The sequence below is a fragment of the Balaenoptera physalus genome, assembly GCF_965194825.1.
Source record: "Balaenoptera physalus genome assembly, chromosome: 7".
Classification (NCBI taxonomy): domain Eukaryota; kingdom Metazoa; phylum Chordata; class Mammalia; order Artiodactyla; family Balaenopteridae; genus Balaenoptera; species Balaenoptera physalus.
Window position 1 is genome coordinate 26,774,835 of NC_138886.1, and position 24,382 is coordinate 26,799,216.

General features: G+C 38.4%; 1 long non-coding RNA gene across 3 annotated transcripts in view; it reads right to left on the bottom strand.

The window, feature by feature from the left end:
- LOC309665077 overlaps window positions 1-24,382 on the bottom strand; it is a 514,078-nt gene that overhangs the window by 163,470 nt on the left and 326,226 nt on the right. For all 3 annotated transcript variants that reach the window (XR_014266191.1, XR_014266192.1, XR_014266193.1), the window contains exon 4: window positions 3,443-3,522. This is a non-coding gene — a long non-coding RNA (uncharacterized lncRNA). The remainder of the gene's footprint in view (window positions 1-3,442; window positions 3,523-24,382) is intronic.

Genomic DNA, 24,382 nt, shown 5'->3' on the forward strand with positions numbered 1-24,382 from the left:
CACACTGTATCTTTTTTCACAGCTCTTTGATGTACTTGAAGGGGTTTCTTCCTTGAACAAGAAGCCACAACTCCAAATGTGTTTAAAACAGAAGCCCCTAAACATTTGAAGTTCAGTTCAGAATTCCTAAGCAGAAACTTGGCAAGAAGTCCTAACTTAAATTAGGAAAAAGGAAAAAAAAAAAAGAAACCCTTCTCTCATCCATAAAGTATCAAATGTATACTTCCCAATAGAAAACAGACTTTTCACATCCATGTCATGCTGGTCTATCTTTTTATTCACTGCATTTTCCCCACAGAACTTAGACTTTTCGACTCATATCAAAAGCACGGTAAAGACCGTTTGGATGTATTGCTTTCATCTCAAATTCAACAAGCCCAAGTCTTAACCTGTAATCTTTTCTCTACTCGGTGTCCTTTGCTTTCTTCTTTGTTTCCCCATCATATAGGCTCAAAATCTAGACAAGGACAGGAAATATGCCTTAATTATCTTTATATGCTTAGTACCCAGGCAGTGCTGGTACATAGAAGATGCTCAATAAATACTTGTCCAATAAATAGATTTAAAAGTCGTCTTCCCCTTTTCTCTCTCCTTCACCCATGCATCTTATCTCTTCAAAGCCCTTACCACTTGTGTTTTACAATATGGTACCCAACAGCCAAATATGGCCCATCTGATCAGGATGCAACCTGTTTAAGAATTTTATGGAAAAAACATATAAAATCAGCCAGAAATAGAAACTAAGAGTCCAGTGGTTCCAAGTAATTATGGGTCTGAGTGCAGATTAGGGTCATTCTAAAAAGAAGTGGACCCGGTGTAACTGTCACTGAATCTATGAACAATTTTAATCTTACATATTAAATTACTTTATAAGATCAAGGTAAAGTTTAATGGCTCATTCCAAAGGATTTCTTACCAAAAAATAAGTATGCACCATATCATTAACATAAACTTCTTCAGAGCAGAATCCATAAAGCCCCTTTGAAGTCACTATCATGCTTTGAACATGGAAACTACTTACTAAAGCTTCCATGTATCCTTGAATCTCACTTGAGTCATTGTGCCCAAACTAAACATCAGCTATTAGCCCTCTTTTAAACTAAAATGTATTATCTATAACGAATAGGCTTCATTACACTCTATTTCTGATTATGGGGTTCTCTATAAAAACCATATACCTTTACCTTTTGTTTTCCTTCAGTTATTTATCTCTCCCTATTCTTTTAATATATACTATGAATCTTATGGCTACTGCTGTAGTTCATACCTTCCTGCTCCACTAGATCAGCTGTTCTTAACTTGAGGTCTACGGTATAGAAGAGAGACTGTGGAAGTAGAGATAAGGGCCCAGAAGCAAGAAAGCAGCATTGACTTCAAGCTGGCATGAGTCTAGAGAAACCTCAGACACGCTGACGAGAATAAGCAGATTCTGGAGGAAGGACCCACAGGGTTTAATATGCACCAGGCATAGTTTTAGGTACTGGGGGGGGAAAGCAGTGAACACAAATCCTGCCCTCCTGACCCTCCATTCTGATGGAACAAATGGCTAGCAAACAAATAAGTACATATTATGAAAAATAGTCATGAGTGCTACGGAGACAAATGAAAGAGATAAGGAATGGAGAGTTCTATAAATTGCCATTTTATATAGGGTGGTCAGAGAAGGCCTCCCTGAGCAGAGAGCTGATGGAAGAGAGAAGAGGGATTTGCTGTTATCTGGGGAAGAGCCTGAAGGCAGGGGAAACAACTGAAGCAAATGCCCTAAGGCAGGAAAAGGCTTGGACCAGCTTCAGCAGCAGAAAGCAAGGTGGCCAGTATGGCTGGAGCAGAAGGTGGGAAACATCATGTACAGTCTCGTGCTGGTGAGAGGGCTCACACTTTCACTCCGAATGAGTGTCTACTTAAAAAGACAATCTTTCCCTGATTCTATTCCACCAGCACGCTGGTTGTCCGTCATGTTCCAAGCACTCTGATAAGCTCTGGGAACGTACACGTAAATAAGATCCAGTCCCTCTTTAATAAGGAAACAGATATTTAGACAGATGAATCTAATGCCAGGCAGCAAACAGGCAAGTGCTGTTAAGAGAGCTGGGTGGTCTGCAGGAGAGCTGAGACCCCTCTCAGCTTCAGAGAGGAGGTAGTCAGGTTTGGCCCGTGGAAATAGTTCCGATGTGATGGACCTTGAAGGATGGGCTGGATTTGAATATGGGCATCACTGAGCTACAGAACTTTCTAAGAAAACAAGTCAAGAGACAGAGGTGAAAATATGCCTGATATTTTCAGACAATTGTGAGAATTGCCTGAGATGGGAAATGCTTGAAGGTGAGTAATTGGAAATGGGTTTGGACAAAAGGTTTGAAATTATATGTTTGAGGTACATAGAGGCAAGACAGAGAATTAGTGAACCCTTATTAGCTCTGGGGTATAATATGCCTTCTACATCATTTCCAGATATGTATGTTTACATCTATATATGAAGATTTCATAGGAGAACAGTACATGCAATGAACATACAGGAATTAAATTGAACTCTCCTTTGGTGATTTGGTGAAAAATTTTAAATTAGATTCGCTATTAGAGATAATTTATTATAAACCCTTCCCTCACCCTCCAACATTGCAATGTCGAGCAGTATGAGTCCTAAAGGTTTAATAGGCAGTGAAAGGTCATGTTATTAATAACTGATGAATCAAGAATTGGACTAATGTCCCATTATTTTCCTACCACATTTCTCTACTCAGCTCTATCCGGCTTTTCCATTACTGTACCAAAGTAAGGTGAGGGTGACACATTTAGTGCTTCAAATCCAGATCTTGAGCTGTCCTATTGTAATACACAGATGATATTAATGACTCATCTGCTATTCCTCCCCCAGGTGAGTGCAATCTACCTCCTTACAACTCCTTCACACTGTCAACGGTGACTTAGCTGCACAGCTGTAGGCAAGGCCTTCCAAACACTCAACTATGGCATCTTCCACCCCTGCTTACTTCTCTGCAGGACAAAAAAAAAAAATGGAATTCCCTCCACCCACCACTACCACACCATTAAGAAGTTTTGTTTCCATTTATTTGCTCAATATTCCTTACGAGAAGATCTTGACTTGTTCTTTTTCAATAATTGAGCTTAGCAACCAGATTAACACGCTTTTGGATGTTTCAAATTTATTTCTAATGAAAAGCAGAGTTGACAGAGCGCAAGAGAGAATGAGCCAGAGAGAATGAGCCAACTTAGCCACAAAAGTAAATTTTAGCTCTTTGCTCGTATCTTAAAGAAAGACTAGAAAATTTGGAAAAATCCTTCCAGAGCTTGATGTTTCATTTGAATCTTGAAAATAACAAACTAGCCTCAAGACTCCATCTAATGGCTAGCTGTTTCAGGAAACCCTCGGTGAACAAACCCCACTCCCCAAATCTGTGTGCCCTTGAAATTCCATACATACCTTTAAGATGATGGCACAGACCGTACTGTGTTGTGATAATTGCTCTACATGTCTCTTCTTTCTCACCAGGTTCACAGCACCTATCACAGTGGGGAAGAAAGAAGGAAGTTATCAAAGATGGGAGGGAGGAAGGAAATGTTCAATGTACATGTTTTCCAAACTAACTCAAGACACATGATCTGGCAAAGAATATCTTGGCTGCTACTTAGTTAAGAGTAACTTGAAGAGAAATAGCTTGGGTGTCAATACTAGGATTCCATGCACACTGCTGGTTTCTGATGACACCAGAAAAGAATGTTCTAATTTGAGACTGAAAATCTATGATGCTCATGTACTCTGCTCACATTACAACTCAAACCTGGACAAATGAAAATAAACATTTCTTGGATCTACGACTATTTTTATAAAAGCTTACACAGGCACTTCTTGGTCTAGATACATTTGTGTTTTACATATTTGATATATACATAATTTTATTTAGGCCTTTTAGTGAAATAATACAGTGATGCAATGTAACGTGTGGCAAATACCATGGTAGGTGGGCACCGCAGTACCTGAGACTGTAATTTCTGGTGAATGACAACGTTCTAGTATCCATCCTTTACACTGTTCGTTTCTCCATTGCCTGACAAGTGAGATGCATTTGTGCTGTGTTTGTGCTTTTCTGCACTGTGGTTTTCTTTCTCACATTAACTGCTTTTGATTCCACAGCTACACAGAGCAACATGGCACATGCTTCACTTTTCGCAATTTTTAATTTATTTAAGCATAGAAAGAAAAATCCTAAGACATGATATGACCCATCGCCATCAACCCTGTGGCAGTACAAGGAAGCTGATTTATCACCTCCAACTCTTTCTCTGTTTACACCACCTCTCACCCTGTATACTTATTAAATGAGTCCAGCTTAAGTAACTATGGATTAAATAGAAATAATGATATCCCCCTAGAGTGGCTGAAATATCCTAAATCTCTTCTGTGCCATTACTCTATTGGAAAATTGCTTTGGGCATATCAGTTTTGGCTGGCATCCTTTGTAAGGAATTTAGCCACTGGTCATGTCAAGGGGTGTCTGTACACCTGAGTTTTTGATCTCCAATACTTGGGACATTGGAATTATATTTGTATGTTTGAGAAACATTAATCGATCATGAGCCTCACCTTGCCAAATGACTTAAAGAACATTGGTATAAAAAAATTAATATCAGAAGTTTGACTTAGGATATTAATTCTCAGTAGTATGAAAGCGTTCTGCAAAAGGAGATACAAACAAGGAATGTCCCAGGGCAGAAGTGCATATGATGAAGGCAGCATGGATTACTCAAGGGAGCAACGGAATTTAAATGATTCGGAACCCCAATCCATGAATATATTTTGAGCACCCTTTATATGCTGGAACGTGTGCATATATAAAATCATATAGTAGTGTATATAAATATAGGGTATAATTATGAGTTCTTTTAGCGTAACTTAGAAGGTACGGGAGATCCAAAGGAACACTTGACCACCTCTTTGAAGAGATCGACTTGGCTGAACAACATCTTGCAGGAGTCTTTTGGGTGGGGCCGGAAGAATCAGGAGCCTTTCACATTGACTGTATTTACCCAAATCATCTGTCTTTTTTGCAAAGGTTTAATTTTCACATGAAGCCACACTTATATTGAAGTATGAAACTTCCCATTATCTACGTTAAACGTCATCCCTCTAGTTTGTTGAGTTTTTTGATATAAGACATGTTCTTTATGATTCCTTCCGGCTCCATATCATCTGCCACTTCAACAAATAAGTCTTCACCTATCTCAATAAAAAGATGTTGGCCTGGGCCACATCAATGACCTGAAGTTTCACCGTTTCTCCAGGGATCTCCCTTCTGACAGCCACTGCGACACTCTACCAATTACATATCCGCCAAATTGAAAACCATCAAGCTCCGTTTTCATCTTCACTTTAAGGTTTTATAAAGCACCCAGCTCAAATATCCTACTCTTGTGACTACAGGATTTTATAAACGGGCAAGATTTGATCCACAAAATGAAATGAAGATGTGAGGGCATAATTTATTCTTAGGGATTATTGCTAAGTCCCAGGGATCGCTATACCTTTTGTAATGGCTCAAAATTTTTCACTTAATCTATTTAAAAATCACAAGCATCTTCAAGTTTTCTAAAGCTTTTGGAAATCAAGATATTGGCTCAGTCACCTAGTACCTCTTGGCTCCCCTCATACTGCAAACATGGCTGACAGCATCTCAACGATCTCATCTGCGTCTCTGCCCAGCTCAGCATCAGGCAGGCCTGCAATTCCATCTGGGCAGAGGGCTCCATCTCCTTTACAGAAAGGTAACACTCCTTTGGAATCACTTTATCTTGATTGGGCTTCCAGATCCTCCCCTTAATGTTTGTTCCTCTCTTTCCTGACTTTTTTGACTACTGATCTGGGGAGAACTTAAGAGAGGCGTTTTATAATTTATTCAGTTGACAATGGACACCTTGCTCTTTAAAAACAAAAACAAAAACAAAAGAATACATGTCACCAAACATAATGTACCTAAAAACCAAAGGTGCTTCAACTAATCGAGCCTAAAACAACTGATATGAATGAGAAGATGGAAAGGGGAATGTGTTTCTAGAGGGAGTGCTTTTATTTGTGGGAAATTCCCTCTACAGATGGTGAGCTTGTCAATATAACAAGAAGGGTGGAGGCCGCCCCTCTCAAGATGATTTGAGGAATAATGGTGAGCAACCAGGTAGCTGATGCACTGTGAGAAGGTCTGTCGTCCACGCCTCTACCTCCTCCGAGGGATCTGCCCTGTTCATCTGTCAGTTCAGCAGAAGCTCTGTCTGTGACAGCCAGAAGCCTGGCGGTAAGTCAATATGTTCCCCTTGAGACAAGGAAAATTCCGCAGGTCAGACTCACTAGGCAAGTAGACTACAAAAAGCACCTAGTGCATACAAATGCTGCAGTAAATTAAGATAATGATATTAGCTGTTTATTGTAGATAAAACCTAAATCTGTAATAGAAGCATCTAGGAGATTCCAACACCCAGTGTATCAACATCAGAAAGAGCAGTTATGATTGTTGTCAAGGAAAAAAAAAAAAAATGCAGGACTGACTAACATTTAGAGATATAAAGCTTTCATATCCTTCAGTCTTCTTTCCTTTGTGATTTCCACAGGATTTTCATTTCCAGAGATATTATACTACTTGCTTTCAAAGGAATTCAATATTTTCATTCAGAAAAGTAATTTCACAGGAAAGTAACACAGAGTGATGTCCTGGGTATTCATTTTCAGAGCCAATATTACAAAGTCAATTTGTGCTGCACGGAGCTGGGGCGACATGAAAAGGTGCAGATCCTGTGTATCTGGGTTTCCAGGGTCCTCTTCTTCCTTCCCATTCCCCTCCTGCAGGACACCCCACAAGCCTTTGAAAAGAAGTGTCTGGCGGTAAAACAAAACAGGCTGTCTGATTCCCTTAATAACCTCACCCAGCGTCACCCAAAGACCTTGATCCCGAGCCCAGGACTTGATTACGGCTTCATCCCCTCTGCCCTGTAGTAAAAGTCCTATCTCCATAACCATCACAATCATCCTGTTTCTTTTCTTCATGTTGTTATAGAAATTAGAGGAGAAAGCAGCCAGCCTAAGGTGAAAGACGAGGAGATGAGTGACTTCCTCTGGTACTTCTGTGCAGATAAAAGCTAATTCTGATAAAACCAAGACTGAAATCCTTCCAGCCCACATAAAGTCAAGGTCAGGCAACATGAACCAATCAAGTTGAAAGCTGACCGATTTTTTTCTTTTCGCAAGTAAGTCAGAGACTGACAGAGGAGCAGAGGTGGACGGAGGAAGGATGAGGGGGGAAGAGGGAAGAAAGGAGGAGAAAAGCCCCCCCATCGAGGTGAACAGATGGACTGACAGAGTGAACGAGAGACAGAGATGGAGGGGAAAAAAAGGAGTTCCTTTTGCTATTCCTGTTCCTTACATATTTCAGGATCACAAGGCATAAAAAAAAACATCTTCAAGTTTTTCATCAGGCATTGGGGGTGACGGGACCACAAGGTCCAGCTGCCAACGGGTGTTTTTCCTGGGGTGTTACAAGTCGGGCCGCATGCCCTAACCTTGAGGATGATGTTTATTCCTGGGGGAGAGATAAGCCAGCAGCCCTGGCCCCAGCCCCATCGGAGCAGAGTGGGCATTACCAGCGAACAAAGGAAGAGCGCTGTACAGCAACAAGCATTTGGTTTTGATTAGAGGATATTCAGGGACTGTGCAAGTTCTATTAAAATAAGCACAAAACCATCTTAAAGGGCTTTTTCTTTTCTTTCTCTTTCCCCCCCTCGGTTTATATTGTTAATCTTTCTTCCTGGACGGCTCTTCACAAATGCCTTTTGTTTTCTTGTGTGATTCTACGTGCCAGGACTCTAAGAAGGCAGGACGGAGGTCCTGTTCTGGCATGCTTTCAAGTCTCTTCCATAGGAGATGAAGGCTTGTTGCTGTGCCTTCAAGGGTATAAATTTAGAGGCCGCCAATCCGTCCGGAGGTAATTCAAATGCTGGTAAATGGTGGAATCCACCCTGGCCCCCTGCTCCTATGAATACCCTGGCACTTACCCCACTCAGAGGAAACGAAACCAATTTGGGAAAGCGAGGAGAGAATAAACATGCAATTAAAATGGTCATTTCTCCTGGTTTCTTCCTTTAGTTCTTTTTTTAACACTGCATCCCATTCTATAATCTGATGATGAAACGGGCCTGGTTAATTATAACAACGTACAAAAGATCGCTGCCTTTTCCCCACAGTGACTAGGCTAGGTCTGAATATTTTTTTTTGTGGTGGTGGCGAGGAATGGGGAGAGAGGTGGGTGAACTTCAAGTGAAGCCGTCATCTTGGAAGAGCCGCTATTTTTATATTGTTTCACACCCTTCGCCAGGGTGAGCATTACAGAAATGGCACTTTCCTTTCAATTTATCTATCTTCCTCCTTTATCCGTAGATAGACAAATAAAAATGAATTCTATCCAGAGGCAGCATGCATGCCGCTTCTATATGTTCTTCAGATAGCTTATTTTTATTCAGCTTAAAGCAGAACCTATAATTTTTATTCAAGATTCCATCCAGCCTCTCTCTCTCTCTACCTCCAAGCAAGTCTTCAAGAAGCCCTGCTGCCCTGCTTTGTTCCAAAGACTCTGCTAAAGGCCAAAAGATGGAGATAGCACACCCGTCTGGTCTGTTTTCGCATCCTAAGAGAAGGGCTTGAGAGAGCCCCCTCCAGTGGAGGGAACAAGGTGGTCGGGAAGAAGCATTGCTGTCTTTGTTTGTGATTAGCTTCTTGTGCTTATTCCAGGAAGACTCTTAATAGCCATGGGGAAATAACACCACTAAATGAAGCTCACCCAGCAATCAGGAGACTTCGTTGCCAGGGCTCTGAAATACTTACACTTAAAGATTCCATTTCAGTGTCAAAAAAAACCATAAGCATCTCACTTCCCCCTTCGTCCTTTTCTCTTGTTTTTCCCCTTACCCACCATCACGCCCCCCCCACCCCGCCTAATTCTCAACAGTGTGTGAATTTTATATGGATCAACCTTAAAGCATCTGCTAGAAAATAACAGCCAACCTGTATATGAAATAGGAATAGATTCCATGTCAGAGCAAAATTAAGATCTTGATGCCTCCTCATTTCCATAATATTACCCTTGCGCTTGGTGAATAAATACCACAGGAATACCAAACAGTGGTGGAGCAAAAATGAATATTGAAATTTAGAAAATGGCCAGTGTCCAAAATAGTAATATTCACCGGGAAGTGTTTTGACATCTGAGATAACCTCCATTTTCCTTCAGAGAGCTGAGCATGCTTGATTTGGTAACACGGATTTGAACAAACACGTTATTACAATGCATTTCAAACTGCTCACCTCTTTTTTAACCCCTTCAATTCTGACAATCTCCCATCACCCCAGTTTTAGAATAAGAAGGGTATTAAAGCACAGAATTTTAAGTCAGATGATTTGGGGCTAGAATCCTTGTTCTGTCACTCTCCAAATGTTTAGCTTTGGGTACCTGAATGAATCTTTCTGAGCTTCAATTGACATCTATAAAGTGAGGAAAGCAACAGACCCATTCTCACAGGGTAGTGGTGAGGACTAAATAATAACAAATATTATAGATGACATAAAAAGTCATGGTAATTATCACAACTAACATTTATTGCATACTTTAACATGTATCACTGTTTTAAGAGTCTTACACATACTAGCTTATTAACTATGAGATAGGGTTATTGGGAAGATTAAATGAGCTATTTCATGTAAATGAAGTAATACACTTCTGCCTGGCACATGGTTAATGCACTATAAATAGTGATTACAGTGATAATAATATAATCCTCAAAACCTTCTAAAAATGGAATTGATATTAGGCTTTTTACACAGATGAGGAAACTGAGGCACAGAGATATTAAGGGACTTAACCCAATAGTACAGATTAGGAAATAGTGAAACAATTCAAACAGACAGTCTGGCCCTGAAGCCTATAATTTTAACCATTGTACTATATGTAAAAGCTCTTTATCAAATATGACACACATTAATATGTACATATGTGTGTGTGTGTGTGTGTGTGTGTGTGTGTGTCTAGACACACACACACACAAAATTGATTTCTCATATTAAAAAAGGAAATATTCTGGTTAAGTTTCTACCACACAGGCCAACCCCATAAGTAACGAATGAAAGTTGTGACTGGTGCCTGGCCTGATTTATATTCTGAAATCATCATATTTTCTTCTCAGTCCCCTTCCTGCCCATATTTTCCTTTCTGACTGATGGGGGTTGCTCAGCTGGGCTTTGTGTGAGTTACAAAGCAGCAACAATTACATGAGGGAGTCCAGGAGCATGTTAACCACAAAAAAACAGTTGTCATAAACACTGTGCATCTTAATGCAGTGCTTCCGTCTTTACGTAAGATTAATTAAAGAGCAGATGTTCCGTCATGCCCCACGTTAGGTATGGTTATCTTTGAGATTCCAGCTCCTCCATTTGCTGGGTTTTAATTTGCATCATTATGCATTTTGAGCCTGGGGCATGAGTAGTCAAGTGGTAAACATTAGCTATACTGCACTGTATTTCCAAATGCAACCTCACTATTAGGCTGACTAATAGAATTCAATTCTATTTTCAGCCGAATCCTCTCAATTTTCATTTGCTTTTGACACGTTACATGGCAGGGGGAGACAGCAAGGGAAAATGAGGGAGAGAGAGGCAGCTACAGCACTGTTTGTGCACAGGCCTCGAGTCGGCAAGACAGCCCCCTTCCGGTGGGTTTTGACTATGCAGCTGAAGAGCTCCCACCCTTGCCTTCCTTTTGCACACAGCTGTGACAGCCCTGAAGTTTCCCCTCCCATCCTCATCTCTGAGGTTGACACTCCAGATATGGCAAGATGTCCCTGCTGTTGTTAAGAACTGGAGACGCTAAAGTGAATTCTGATTTTCTAAATGCAACTCCTAAAAACTGATGTCAAAAAACTTTTCAGGCCACGATCAAAGTCCGCTATGAATTAATTTGTCATTATAACACAGCCCCGCTTGCCAGGCATTTCAGGCCAGGGTCTGGGAAAGGCAGCAGATATCTGGGTTGACAATTTCATTTAAAGGACAGAAAGCTTTCTGCTTTCTTTTCATTGGTATCTTGATTTAATGAACACACAAACAGACCATGGCCATATGCTCCAAATACCAGCTTGCTGTTCTTCAAGAAGCAGCTTGGGAAAATGCCAAGGCAAGAAGCTTGGAAGAAACTTGAAAAGGCTTCAAGACATATCTGTGTAGCCTGGGATAGCAAATGCACCAGTGATTAATTACGCTGGGGTTGGACGTGAATAGGAATGCCAATAAGGCGTTCGTAGCACAGCAATAGTGGGCACGTTGGCCTGATAATAGAATCCTTCCTGTTTTGATTTCCCCGAGTTTCCTTTCTGTTGGTAACACATTCACATGCAGGTCAGAGATATAAGATGGTAATGTCATGCTGCTTCTCATTACAGAATCATTAGATCAGGTGTGACCACAGCCAAAGAGGGGGTGGCCCTAGGAAATGGGAACTCCAGAATTTGTGCCAGAGAACTCTCATCTGAAGAGAAATCAATGACTTCCTCTTCCTGCAGAAACCCTCCACTACATCCCCCAGAGATGCTCAAAAACAATGTAGGGGGTGGCTTGACTCTGCTGGCAACACAATCCATAGATTCTCCCCTAAATGACTTTGAAAATGATTCCCCTCCTTCAGAATCCACAGTAGGAATTTGCTGAAGTTGGAGAGCAAGGAAGTTCATCTTCTTTCTCTTCCTCTGTTAGCAGATGAAGGAAGAAGAGGAGAGGAAGAAGAAGAAAAGCTACCTTTTATCCAGAGCAGAAAGCTTAACTGAGCCTAATAAGAGGGAAGACCTTGTCTTGGTGGTAGAGTTTCAAGGATTAGGCTCATTGGAAAAGGACCATTTTGACTCCAGTCTTGGGGCCTGTGTCATCTACTTTAAGGACAACTTGTAGGTTTCTTCCATCCTGTATTTCCTGATCTAATAATCCGGCCACGTACATGTTGAATGGCTTCCCATCACCTACAAGACATAGTCTAGAATCCTTTATCTTTCATACATGGTCCTTTATGACCTGACCCTGCCTTACAGATCCAGTTGTGGCTCCTGTTTTTCTCCCCTTCACCCCCCATTCCTCTTATCACACTACTTGTAAAAGGCTTAAGGGTGCTGACCCTTTTAACCTCTAGGCTTTTGCACATTTGCTACCTCTACCTAAAATTCTCTTCTCCACATTGTCTTTCTAGGAAAAATTCTGCCTACATTCCTATCTCTTGGGATATTCTCCCAAATTTCTCACTAATTCTCCTTGAAAATCCCACCAACACCTCAAACCAAACACATTTAGGGCTTAACTCATCTTTCCCATTAGACATACTCCACTTTGTAATCCCTGATGCCAATTAATGGTACCTACAGACCATAAGGACACTAACACTCAAAACATTGATTTTGTTTCCCTTCTAACTCCTTGATAGCCAGTCACTAAATCATTCCTGATGAGTTTACCTCCAGAATCACTCTTCTATCCAAAATCTTTATGCCCTACCTAAATTGTCTCCCAGGATTTTCCTTTCTATTGTCATTTCCCTACCCAAATACTGGTTTTATCTCACATGGCCTATTGTGATAATCACCTAATTGATCTCATTTCTTTCCAGTCTTTCTCTCTTTCTATCCATTTTACCTTGAGTCACAGGATTAAATTGTGATGCTTGAAGTATTTATTCAGTCATTCATTCGATATGTATAAGCATATGTGCCAGGTACCAGGAAGTACACCCCTTAAGAATAGAATTCCCATATCCATTGAAAGTGTCAGTCAGTGATTGGTACTTAGTCACTTTTAAAAAAGTGGGTATTAAGTAAATGAATGGGCTTAAAGTTTAGTTGGAGAGAAGAGTTATCAGAAGCTAAAAATAATAAAATGCTTCTATGGAATACTTCAGGACAATCTGTAATTGATTGCCAGTTGACAGATATTAGCATTCTAACTAATGTCATCAGAGAAACCCTTAGAGAAGGTAAGGGAGAAGAAAGAGAACCAAGATTTATTGAGTAACTATTATGCATCTAGCCCGATGCTATGTGAATTGTATACATTATTTTATTTATTCCTTACAACAACCCTATTAGCAAGCCCATTTTACAGATGAATCAGCAGAGGCTCATGGAGGTTAAATAGCTTGCCCAGTCATCTAGCTAGAAAGGATTAGAACTGAAGTTTGAATCAAGAAGTGTGTTGTCCCAACATCTCCCTTTTCCCACTGAACTAAGCTAGAAAAGAAGAGGTGGCTGTAAAAACATTTCAAAGAGGACTAGATAGGTCTTTGGTTACTGATTTGACATGGTAGACCTCAGTAAAGGAGGGGTCAAAATTTACCCTCAAATTTTGAAACAGAATGTTTGGGAGGAATACTAGAAGTGTGAATTGGGTATGCTTTTAATCAGAAAGCAATTTATTTATAGACCGACTAAGTTAGTTTAGTGAGAAACTCTTACCTCTAACTCTGGGTTCCTTATACAGTTGACCCTTGAACCGTGCAGGGGTTAGGGACACAGACTCTCCACGCAAAAGTCCATAAATAACTTTACAGTCGGCCCTCAATATCTGCGGTTCCACATCCACAGATTCAACCAACCGCAGATGGTGTGGTACTGTGATATATATTCAGTGAAAAAAATACGCATATAAGTGGAACCCCTGTTGTTCAAGTGTCGACTGTGTATCATCCCTCGGTTTCTGCAGGGGATTCGTTGCAGGACCCCCATAGATACCAAAATCTGAGGATGCTCAAGTCCCTTATATAAAATGGCATAGTATTTGCATAGAACCTACGCACAAACTCCTGCCTGCTTTAACTAATCTCTAGATTACTTATAATACCTAATACAATGTAAATGCTACGTAAATAGTTGCTGGCTTGCAGCAAATTCAAGTTTTGCTTTTTAGAACTTGCTGCAATTTTTTTTCTGAATATTTTCTATCCACAGTTGGTTGAATCCACGATGTGGAACCCTCCGACATGGAGAGCTGACTGTATTTGGTTAGGGTCTTCGTGGGTTCCACAGTGCCTGCAGGATATCAGATAAAGGCAACACTAAAAAATGAAAAATAGCCATGAACTTACTTTCTAAGGTTTGGGGGGATGCCTGGTCAGACTGTGGTGTGATATGATCAGTTTGGTTGCTAAGAACAAGCTTACGGAGGGTAAGGGTGGTATAATAAGATCACTAAGAGCTGGGCAGAACTTTCTATGGCACTTAGGACAATGTTCCATCCAGGGTTGGAACTTTGCCTCAGGAACCTCAAATCTGTTCAACTAGAGTCTGCTCACCACCCGAGGTAGCAAGAACCCCATTCCATCATCAGAAGGATCTAAGAGTGAGAAATTGCTTCTTTTTTTTTGGAATCAAAATCTACCTTCTAGTTCATCTACTAGCCCTATCTCTGCTAGTCCTTTAGAATATATATGATAGCTCTTCCTATATTTTCTGACAACCTTTGTATCTCCCTTCAGTCCTTTCTTTTCCAGGCTAGAATCCACACAGTAAATTTATTGTATATTTTTATCTGGCCTATTATATCCACTTTGTAAATGAAGACATTGAGTGTTAATCAAGGTCAGCAATAAGCCCAAGCTCATAAGGCTCACAAGCAGAGAAGCAAGAATTTGAACTCAGGCCTGTGTGCTACCCAAACCCCCATTCTTTCTATTACAAACTGCTGCTTTCACTTTCCCATTGGACATTTATTTGCAGATAATCTCTTTCCCCTTCTAAATTTTTAAATGATGCAAAGAAGAACACTAAAGTAAATTGGTTAGTCAAAAATAAATATATTTCAATAAAAGGATGACAAGAACAGCATATTTTTTAAAAAATTTATTGAAGTATAGTTGACATTCAATATTGTATTAGTTTCAGGTGCACAACGTAGTGATTCGACATTTATATACCCCACGAATTGATCAGCACATTAAGTCTAGTAACCATCTGTTACCATATGAAGTTATTGCACTGTTATTGACTATATTCCTTATGCTTTATATTACATCCTCATGACTTATCTATTTATAACTGGAAGTTCGTACCTCTTAGTCCCTTTCACCTGTTTCACCCAACTCCCCACCCGCCTTCCCTCTGACAACCTCCGGCTTGTTCTCTGTATCTATGAGTCAAAACCAGAATATTTTCAAGGAAGGAAGATAATTATGCCTGGCAACAATTGCAAGAGAAGTTTTACATTATGTTCAAGTATTTCATTTAGCTGTGAGCTTCCTGGCACTCAAGGCAAAAAGAGAAGTAAAACTACAGTTTCAAAGCTCTTGCCATAGGATAAAAGGAAACTAACCAGTTCCTGAGAAGACAGAAATGTTTTCCTGGCACTGCATTCTAAAAAGAATTCTCAAAAGCATTTATCACATAGCTGTAAGAAGAAATCATCACTTAGATGTTGAGTAAAACAACAGATGATGCCTTCAAAGTGGCTTTACAGAAGATAAAACAACAGTCTTCCCACAGCTATTGCTTGTAGAGATTCTTTATTAAAGCAAAGGGGAAAATACTAAATTGCTACTCAGTGAAGGCAATTCTAAAATCAGCAAAGGCAATGTAATTTGCAAGCATTCACGTAAGAACAGAGCCCAGAAAAAGTGAGGAATGGGCTTCTTTACTGGCCCAGACAGTTAGAACTTTGGACAGGCTAACCCTGTTCTGGCCAGAGACTATATAAAAGAAATGTCCTCACATACATGCTTTGAGAATCTCATTTTCAGCTGGGTTTTATGTTTCCATTACCTGGCCTTTTAGTTTGGATGTCCACATGGTTCCTTCCAGCTCCTTCTCTTTATCATATTTTCCAAGCTCACAATTTCAACTCTTGGCACTGCATTTCTCAGAATGGATCTCCTCCCCAAAGACCCTTCCACTTGATGAGCCCAGGATCTTCCTTCTTCAGGTTCTGCTTTAGCCAGGGACACAGGCAGCCCAGTAGGCACCTGGTCAGCAAATCCCTTCGAGAATTTCTCAAAAAGCAATCACTTCAACTGTGCTCTGGGAGAGAACTCAAGCAATCAATTCCAGACTGAGCTTTCTGGCAGCACTGAAGGTGCAGTTCCTCTGTGTGGCTGAACGAAGCAAATTCCATCGGCTTTTGATATGAGACATTCCACTGGCACAATTGACATTCTGTTAGGGTAATTGTGGAATCTGACATACTTTTCCAGTTGAAGGGGCAAGGCAGGGTATGAAAGTGCTTGCAGATACAATCAAAATTTTCTTTAAAAGAAGATTTAAATCTGCTTAAGAGCTCAGCTAAATCTCTGGTTGACTTCAGAACATGGGAGGGATTTTTCCCCTCAGTTGCCTTTGTTTTTGTTTCAGTTGAAAAACACTAACAAAATTCTAAATAAAATTAAGGATTTATCTACAGTCCACCATCCATTCATCCCTATCAAACTGACTTCCTTTTACGAGGTTCTTTTCTAGCCTTTGCTCATATAAAGACATAATTTTTAAATTACAATTACTGCATAGGCATACTCTTGCATTCTGGGTTTTTGCCCCATTCAGCTTTATAAACACTTTTCCTACTACACAGTTACCACATGGTTTTCATAATTATCATTTATGATGAAGCCACACCTCCATTAAGCAACTGCATTATGAGTTAATTAACCATTTCACTACACAGACATTTAAGTTGTTTGAATTATTTGGGTTATTTCCACATGACAAGTTCAAAGGAGTTAAATTTTTAAACCAAACCATGTAAGTATGGTTCTTTACATCTTGTCAAACTGATTTTCGCAATGATAGTTCCCATTTACACGTTCATCAGTAACATATGAAAATATCATCATCACCACAGCCATGCCAACACCGGGGATTTGCATTTTTTGAACATTAATGTTAAAGGTAGAGAGTGGCAAACGTGCATGTATTTAGTGAAGTGGCCTAGAAATGTGTAACAATTGTTATAATAATAAGTGTAACAGACAGTGATGGTGCCAGTCAAATAGCCTTTCCCTCTCTTCCTTGTAAAAAGCCCAGACTTTATCCTCATTTCCATCTTTCCTCCATGTCACTAAGAAATAAATACTTATTAGTCAAAGACAATCTTGAAAATCCCATTTCATTGCCAATGAGCCTCAGGAAGGGGCCCCCAGAGCTTCTAGGAATGGTTTCTTTGCTCCTAAAAAAGGCAGATGAAACAACTGAACACAACTGGATACTCTATAACAAAATGATAGCATAACCACAAACATTATATCATGTAACTTTGAATATACTTCTCTGACTATGTATCCTTAGTGGCATATGCTCTAAAAACAAAAAGAACTACAAAGAAATCTTAAAATTTACTCAGTAGGTTTTTTTATCATAGTGATGTCAGTGTTCTAATTTTGTTATTTTATTTGTATTGTAATATATATAATAATTATATATAATCTATTATGTTTATATATTATATATAATCTGTTATATTATATAGATATAGATATATAATCTGTTATTAGAAATAAAGATATGCACTTTAAGGGAAAAAACGGCAAACATAAAGTAAAATAAGACAGTGTAATGTTAAATTTGAATTGCAGATATCAATATAAACTTATGATTATATAGATTATATATGTATGTGTGTGAATATATATATATATATGTTTCTCCTAGCTCTTTCCACTACAAGAAGACAGAAGGAATAACAAACCACCATCAATAAATACCCCGACAATGTATCTTGGTTTCTAAATGCCAGTCCCCACCTAAGGTAACAACAGCTTATAGAAATGGCTAATCTATGTCTGGGACAGAAAAGTGCAAGGTTAATATTAGATAACTTGTTGTGCCAGAAAGCAAAGGAACATTCGAAGACTAAAGGGATAATGTCAAAGCACAGAGGAGCCAACTTGAAGGGGTTCCAACTGGCAAAATTTGGGACAATTTAAGCATCAGAGATAGTAATCACTGTAATTGATTATAACATTAAAAATAAATGTATGACTCCATAGTAACATGTAACATTTAAGTAAAAGAAGGGGTGCTTTTCTCTACAGAAAAAATACAAACTGATAAATGTGAAAGGAATGATAGAATATTGCTATTTCATAACCTGCAGTGCAGTAAGCAATTCAATGGATCCTGAAGTCATTAGCTGAGAAAGGACAAGATGGCGAAGTACCACCCCCTACCCCAGATTAACTGTTGAATTCTGCGGGAATATATACCTTTGTTATGGAGAGATATGACGGTCACCACTTTAACCAGGTAATCACACTTAATATCACCAATAGTAGGACATCCTGACATTGTGCCTGATATGCTGCAATGTGTTGTACATGCCATCACCCATGAAGTTGTCTTGCCTAAAATAACCTAAATCTACTCAAGGCTCTAGACCTGATGTCTGTGTGTACAGTTAATTGAGAAAAATTTAAATGACACCATTAGGAAACAATCACAAAAATCTAGAATGTGGTACTTATTACAAGACCTGAACTTTTCAAAACATCAGTGTCACAAAAAATTAAAAGGTATGGGGACTGTCCTAGATTAAGAAAGACTAAAGACTCATAAACAAATGCAATGGGCACATAATCATTGGTCCTAGATTGGCGGGGGGGGGGTTGCGGAAACAGATATAAAGGATATTTGGGAGCCGATGGAGAATTTGAATATGCTTTCGATTTGAAATAATATTATGGAATTTTTGTAAACCTTAAATCTGACGATTATACTATTCTTACACAGGATATTATCCTTATTCTTAGGAGATGCATGCTGAAGAATTTAGAATGAATTTAGAATTTAGAATGAATCTGCAACTTAATTTCAAAAGGTTTGGCTAGAAGGACTGTTCTTTCAATTTTCCTATATGTTTGAAAATTTTCAAAAGAAAAAGTTCATGAAAGAAAAGAGAGATGAATGAGAACAAACAGTCCTACTTCTTCCACTAGATGTTATCCCTTAGTTGCCATAATCAGAAGGATATACTGATAAATTGAGAAGAGAACAGCTAAAAACAAACAAAACAAAATGAAAAAATGAGTCCTGGACTTCTTGAGCCACTGAATTGACCAATTTTAGAAACGTCTTACCTAATGGTTTCTTATTATATCAATTATTTTATTTTTTAAGCAGTTGAGGTTTTGTAACTTGCAGACAAAAGTATTCTAACTCATAGCATAAGTAGCAGACCACATAAACTTACCATGTGGCAGCTACCATAATAAATACTGTTATTTATAGTATATATTTTCAGCATTTTACATCCATATGAAGTAAGTACCACTGTTGTACACATTTTCTTCAGATTTGGAGGCCAAAGTGTAGACAGGTAAGTCTTATTGAAGGTCACACAGCCATTAAGTAATCCATCTGGAACTCAAGCCTAAGCATCTAGCAATACCTTGCCACTGAGTCCCAGACACTTATGTTCAATTGCCAAGTCCATTTTGGTCTAGAATGTACTTCTTGAATTTAAATTAACATGGCTTATACAACATTCTTGATTCCCTCCACAAAACATGCCTCTCTACCCAATTCCTCAAGACTAAATCCTAGAGATATCCCTTTACTTGCCTCCCCACACCACATCCAGTCTATAAGCAAATCTCTTCTCCTTTACCTCAAAAATATACCCAAAATCTGTTTGCTTTTTTTTTTTTTTTTTTTTGATCTGAAGCTTCAATCTGCTACAATTGGGACTGAAGCTTCCACTGTCTCTTATACAACTGCAGTAACCTCCTAACTGACCTCTATACATTCATTTTGCCCCCTGCATCTTCTCTCTACACAATAGCATGAGTGACCTTTCCCTGCCATGAATGATTGGATCATATCACTGCCATGGTTAATGACCTCAAGGACTTTCCATTAAACTTTAAATCCAAATGTATTACAAAGGTCAATGAGGCACTACAGAATCTTTTCCTGTCTTTCCCTCCAACCTCATCTGGAACCCCTCTCCCCCAGGTTCACTACACTATAGCACACACACCTTCTCCCTGTTCCTCAAATACAACAAGCACAGCCTTGGCACTGGTTGGTATTCTCTCTACCTGAAATACTCTGCCCCCAGATATTTGCATTGTTGGATCCTTCAGATCATTCAAGTCTTAGTTCAAGTGTCTCTTCAGGGAGGTCACTGAAACTCTATACAACACACTCTACACAAAGTGTTCACGATCACTCTCGATTGCCTTTGTAAAAGTTAATAATCTTTCAAATGATCCTGTTCATTCATTTACTTAGTTTTTTTTGTTTTTTTTTTTACTTTCCTTTCCCTCTTCCCAACTAGGATGTATATTAAATAAGAGCAGGAATATTACTTGTCTTGTTTAGCACTTTATCCCTTGTTCCTAGAATAGTGCCTGGCACATAGTAAGATATTCAATAAATACTTGTTAATGAATGAATAAAAACAATATTCAATGGCTATTAACAACCACATTTTGCCATTTCTCCATAAAATATTGACCCAGGTTGCTTTTCCTTGAAAGCATACCCCCTGGTTTCTCAAAGTTTCCTTTATAATGCCGCAGTCAGACAGCAACAAAAAACAGTAACCTTTCTCACAAGTTTTTTTGTCATATACTTTGTTTTATTTTCTTTTTTTCTATTACTTGGAAGATGAACATTCAATTTTAAGCTATACCAGTGGTTATTTTTAAGTTTCATAAAAATATGTTTTACTGCTATTGCTCTAATTTTCAGCATTAAGAATAAAATATATTTTGTACTGCACCAAAAAGAATAAAATATCTAGGAATAAACCTACCTAAGGAGGCAAAAGACCTGTACTCCAAAAACTATAAGACGCTGATGAAAGAAATTGAAGATGACACGAACAGATGGAAAGATATACTTCATTCTTGGATTGGAAGACTCAATATCATCAAAATTACCATACTACTCAAGGCAATCTACAGATTCAATGCAATCCCTATCAAATTACCAATGACATTTTTCACAGAACTAGAACAAAAAATTCTAAAATGTATATGGAAAATACAGAAGACCCTGAATAGCCAAAGCAATCTTGAGAAAGAAGAACGAAGCTGGAGGAATCACGCTCCTTGACTTTACACTATAATACAAAGCTACAGTAATCAAAACAGTATGGTACTGGCACAAAAAACAGACATACAGATCAATGGAACAGGATAGAAAGCCAAGAAATAAATCCATGCACTTATGTCAATCTATGACAAAGAAGGCAAGAATATACAATGGAGAAAAGACAGTCTCTTCAATAAGTGGTGCTGGGAAAACTGGACAGCTACATGTAAAAGAATGAAATTAGAATATTCTCTAACACCAGATATGAAAATAAACTCAAAATGGATTAAAGACCTAAATGTAAGGCCGGACACTATAAGACCGAAAACATAGGCAGAACACTTTTTGACCTAAATTGCAGCAATATTTTTTTGAATCCATCTCCTGAGTAATGGAAATAAAAACAAATGGGGCCTAATGAAACTTAAAAGCTTTTGCACAGCAAAGGAAACCATAAACAAAACAAAAAGACAACCTATGGACTGGGAGAAAATATTTTTAAACAATGCTACTGACAAGGAATTAATCTCCAAAATACATAAACAGTTCATACAGCTCAATATCAAAACAAAACAAAACAAAACAAAAAACCTGATAAAAAGATGGGTAGAAGACCTAAATAGACATTTCTCCAAAGAATACATACAGATGGCCAACAGGCAAATGAAAAGATGCTCAACATCACTAATTATTACAGAAATACAAATCAAAACTATAATGAGGTATTATATCAGTCAGAATGGCCATCATTAAAAAGTCTACAAATAATAAATGCTGGAGAGAGTGTGGAGAAAAGGGGACCCTCCTACACTGTTGGTGGGAAGGTAAATTGGTGCAGCCACTATGGGGAACAGTATGGAGGTTCCTTAAGAAACTAAAGATAGAGTTACCATCTGGTCCTGCAATCCCACTCCTGGGCATATACTCAGAGAAAACTTTAATTCGCAAAGATACATGCAACCCAATGTTCATTGCAGCTCTATTTACAATAGCCAAGACATGGAAGCAACCTAAATGTCCATTGACAGATGAATGGATAAAGATGTGGTGTGTATGTATACACACACACACACACACAATGGAATATTACTCAGCCATAAAAAAGAATGAGATAATGCCATCTGTAGCAACATGGATGGAATCAGAGATTATCATATTAAGTGAAGTAAATCAGACAGAGAAAGACAAATATCATATGATATCACTTATTTGTGGAATCTAAAAAAAAAAAGATACAAATGAACTTATTTACAAAACAGAAATAAACTCACAGACATAGAAACCAAAGGGGATAGCGGCAGGTGGGTGGGGGAGATAAATTAGGAGTTTGGGATTAACATATATACACTACTATATATAAAATAGGTAAACAATAAGGACCTACTGTATAGCAGAGCAAACTATACTCAATATCTTATAATAACCTATAATGGAAAAGAATCTGAAAGAGAATAGATATATATTCATGTATAACTGGATCACTTTGCTGTACACTTGAAAGTAACACAACATTGTAAATTAACTATACCTTAATAAAAAAAAGAATAAAATACATATTATGTACATATACACAGGCATATGTACTCTGTAAATGATGAAGAAATCAGCATAATATGATATTCTCTTACTTATCAAATCCTATTTTTAGGTAGTATACAGAATTTTTGTCTTAGACTACTATTGTTATCTTACTATCATTATGTTATTATTTTTACTGTGTATTTACCCTTTCCAAGAATCATTTAAGACATTTACATTAGAGTTTTCCTTTCCACCATATGTCTAGCTGTGATTTAATATAATTTTATGTTTAAATTATTTTCATTTAAGCTACTAGTTCGTTCATTCATTCTGTGACTTCTCTTTTAATAACTTCTTTATTTTGATTCATCTCAGAGATATCAGGAATAGGTCTCCAAGTAATTTTTCAAGAAAGATAAATGGAAAAAATATATTCCATGTCCTTGCCTATTTGATAATGTCTTTCTACAGCTTTCACATAAGTGTCATAAACTGGCTAGGCCACAAACTTTTCTTACATAGTTATATAGATGTTCCTCTATTGTTATAAGACATAAAGTGTTAAGACAACCTGGAATTTATTCCTTTTTGGATGACCTTTTATTTTGCATAAATATCTGTGGCATTTTTTTCTTTACTTGAAATTTTAAAACATTTCAAGAATGTGCCTACAGATTAGTTGCTTTTCATTAACTGCCTGATAACCATTCATTTGCTTTGATCTAGGGCAGACATCAGCAAATGTTTTCTGTAAGCGGCAAGACAGTAAATATTTTAGGCTCTGAGGGTCACATGGTCTGTCACAATGATTCAACCCTGCCATGTAGGGCCCTTCTTGGCAGCTGTTTTCTGGCTGGGATTGCTACAGGAATGAACAAAATGGGGAGGAGTCTATGACGATGAGGCTTGGAGAGGAAGTATTTGTTATTTCAACCTGCAGATGACACTAAAATCTAGCAACTTATAGCTAAGCAGGAAACTGAAGTCACTGAGTGAGGAAAGGATATCCAAATGTGTTTGAAGAATCAAAGGGCTACAACACATTCCAGAGAGAGTTCAGAAAACCATGGATTTGAGGACAGAAAGTAGTGAGTAAGACAAATGCACAGTCAAGTGGTTCTGGAGGGGCATCTGAGACAAGGGTGCTTGGGTGAGGCTGGCTTTGATTCATTCCCCCACGGGGACTGAATAAAAACTATGTTTCCATCTTAAAGGATAGGACGGGTATACATCAATGGCACCTACTCAAAGACCTTCCATGACTCCCCATAATTTATGCGATAAAGTTCAAATGACACAGCAGGAAATCAAAGCTTTAACCTATCTGATCCCAGCTACCTTTATCCTAATTCAACATCTGCCTTTTTCTCCCCTCCATGTACCATATATTCCATTAAATAATCCATTTTCTTAATGTGTCAAACTCGTTTACAACTGCATGCCTTTTTATTCTTAAAGTGTTCTTTATTCTCCTCTCTGTCTTGTAAAATAAATATATTTATCTTTCAATGTTCAGCTTTAATGTTCCCTTGTATATGAATATTTCCCCACTATTCTCAACTATGTTAAAATACATTCATTCCCAATATCTCCCTGGAATTCCATCACCTGGCTTTCATCGTAATCCATTTACTTATGACAGTCTTCTAACTAATGGTTTGTCCCTAAGCCATTTCATTTCTTTGCTTGAAACTTAAAACATAAGTATTTCCACAAACTCAACCCTTTTCGATGTTGCATAATTGACCATCTAAATATAGAA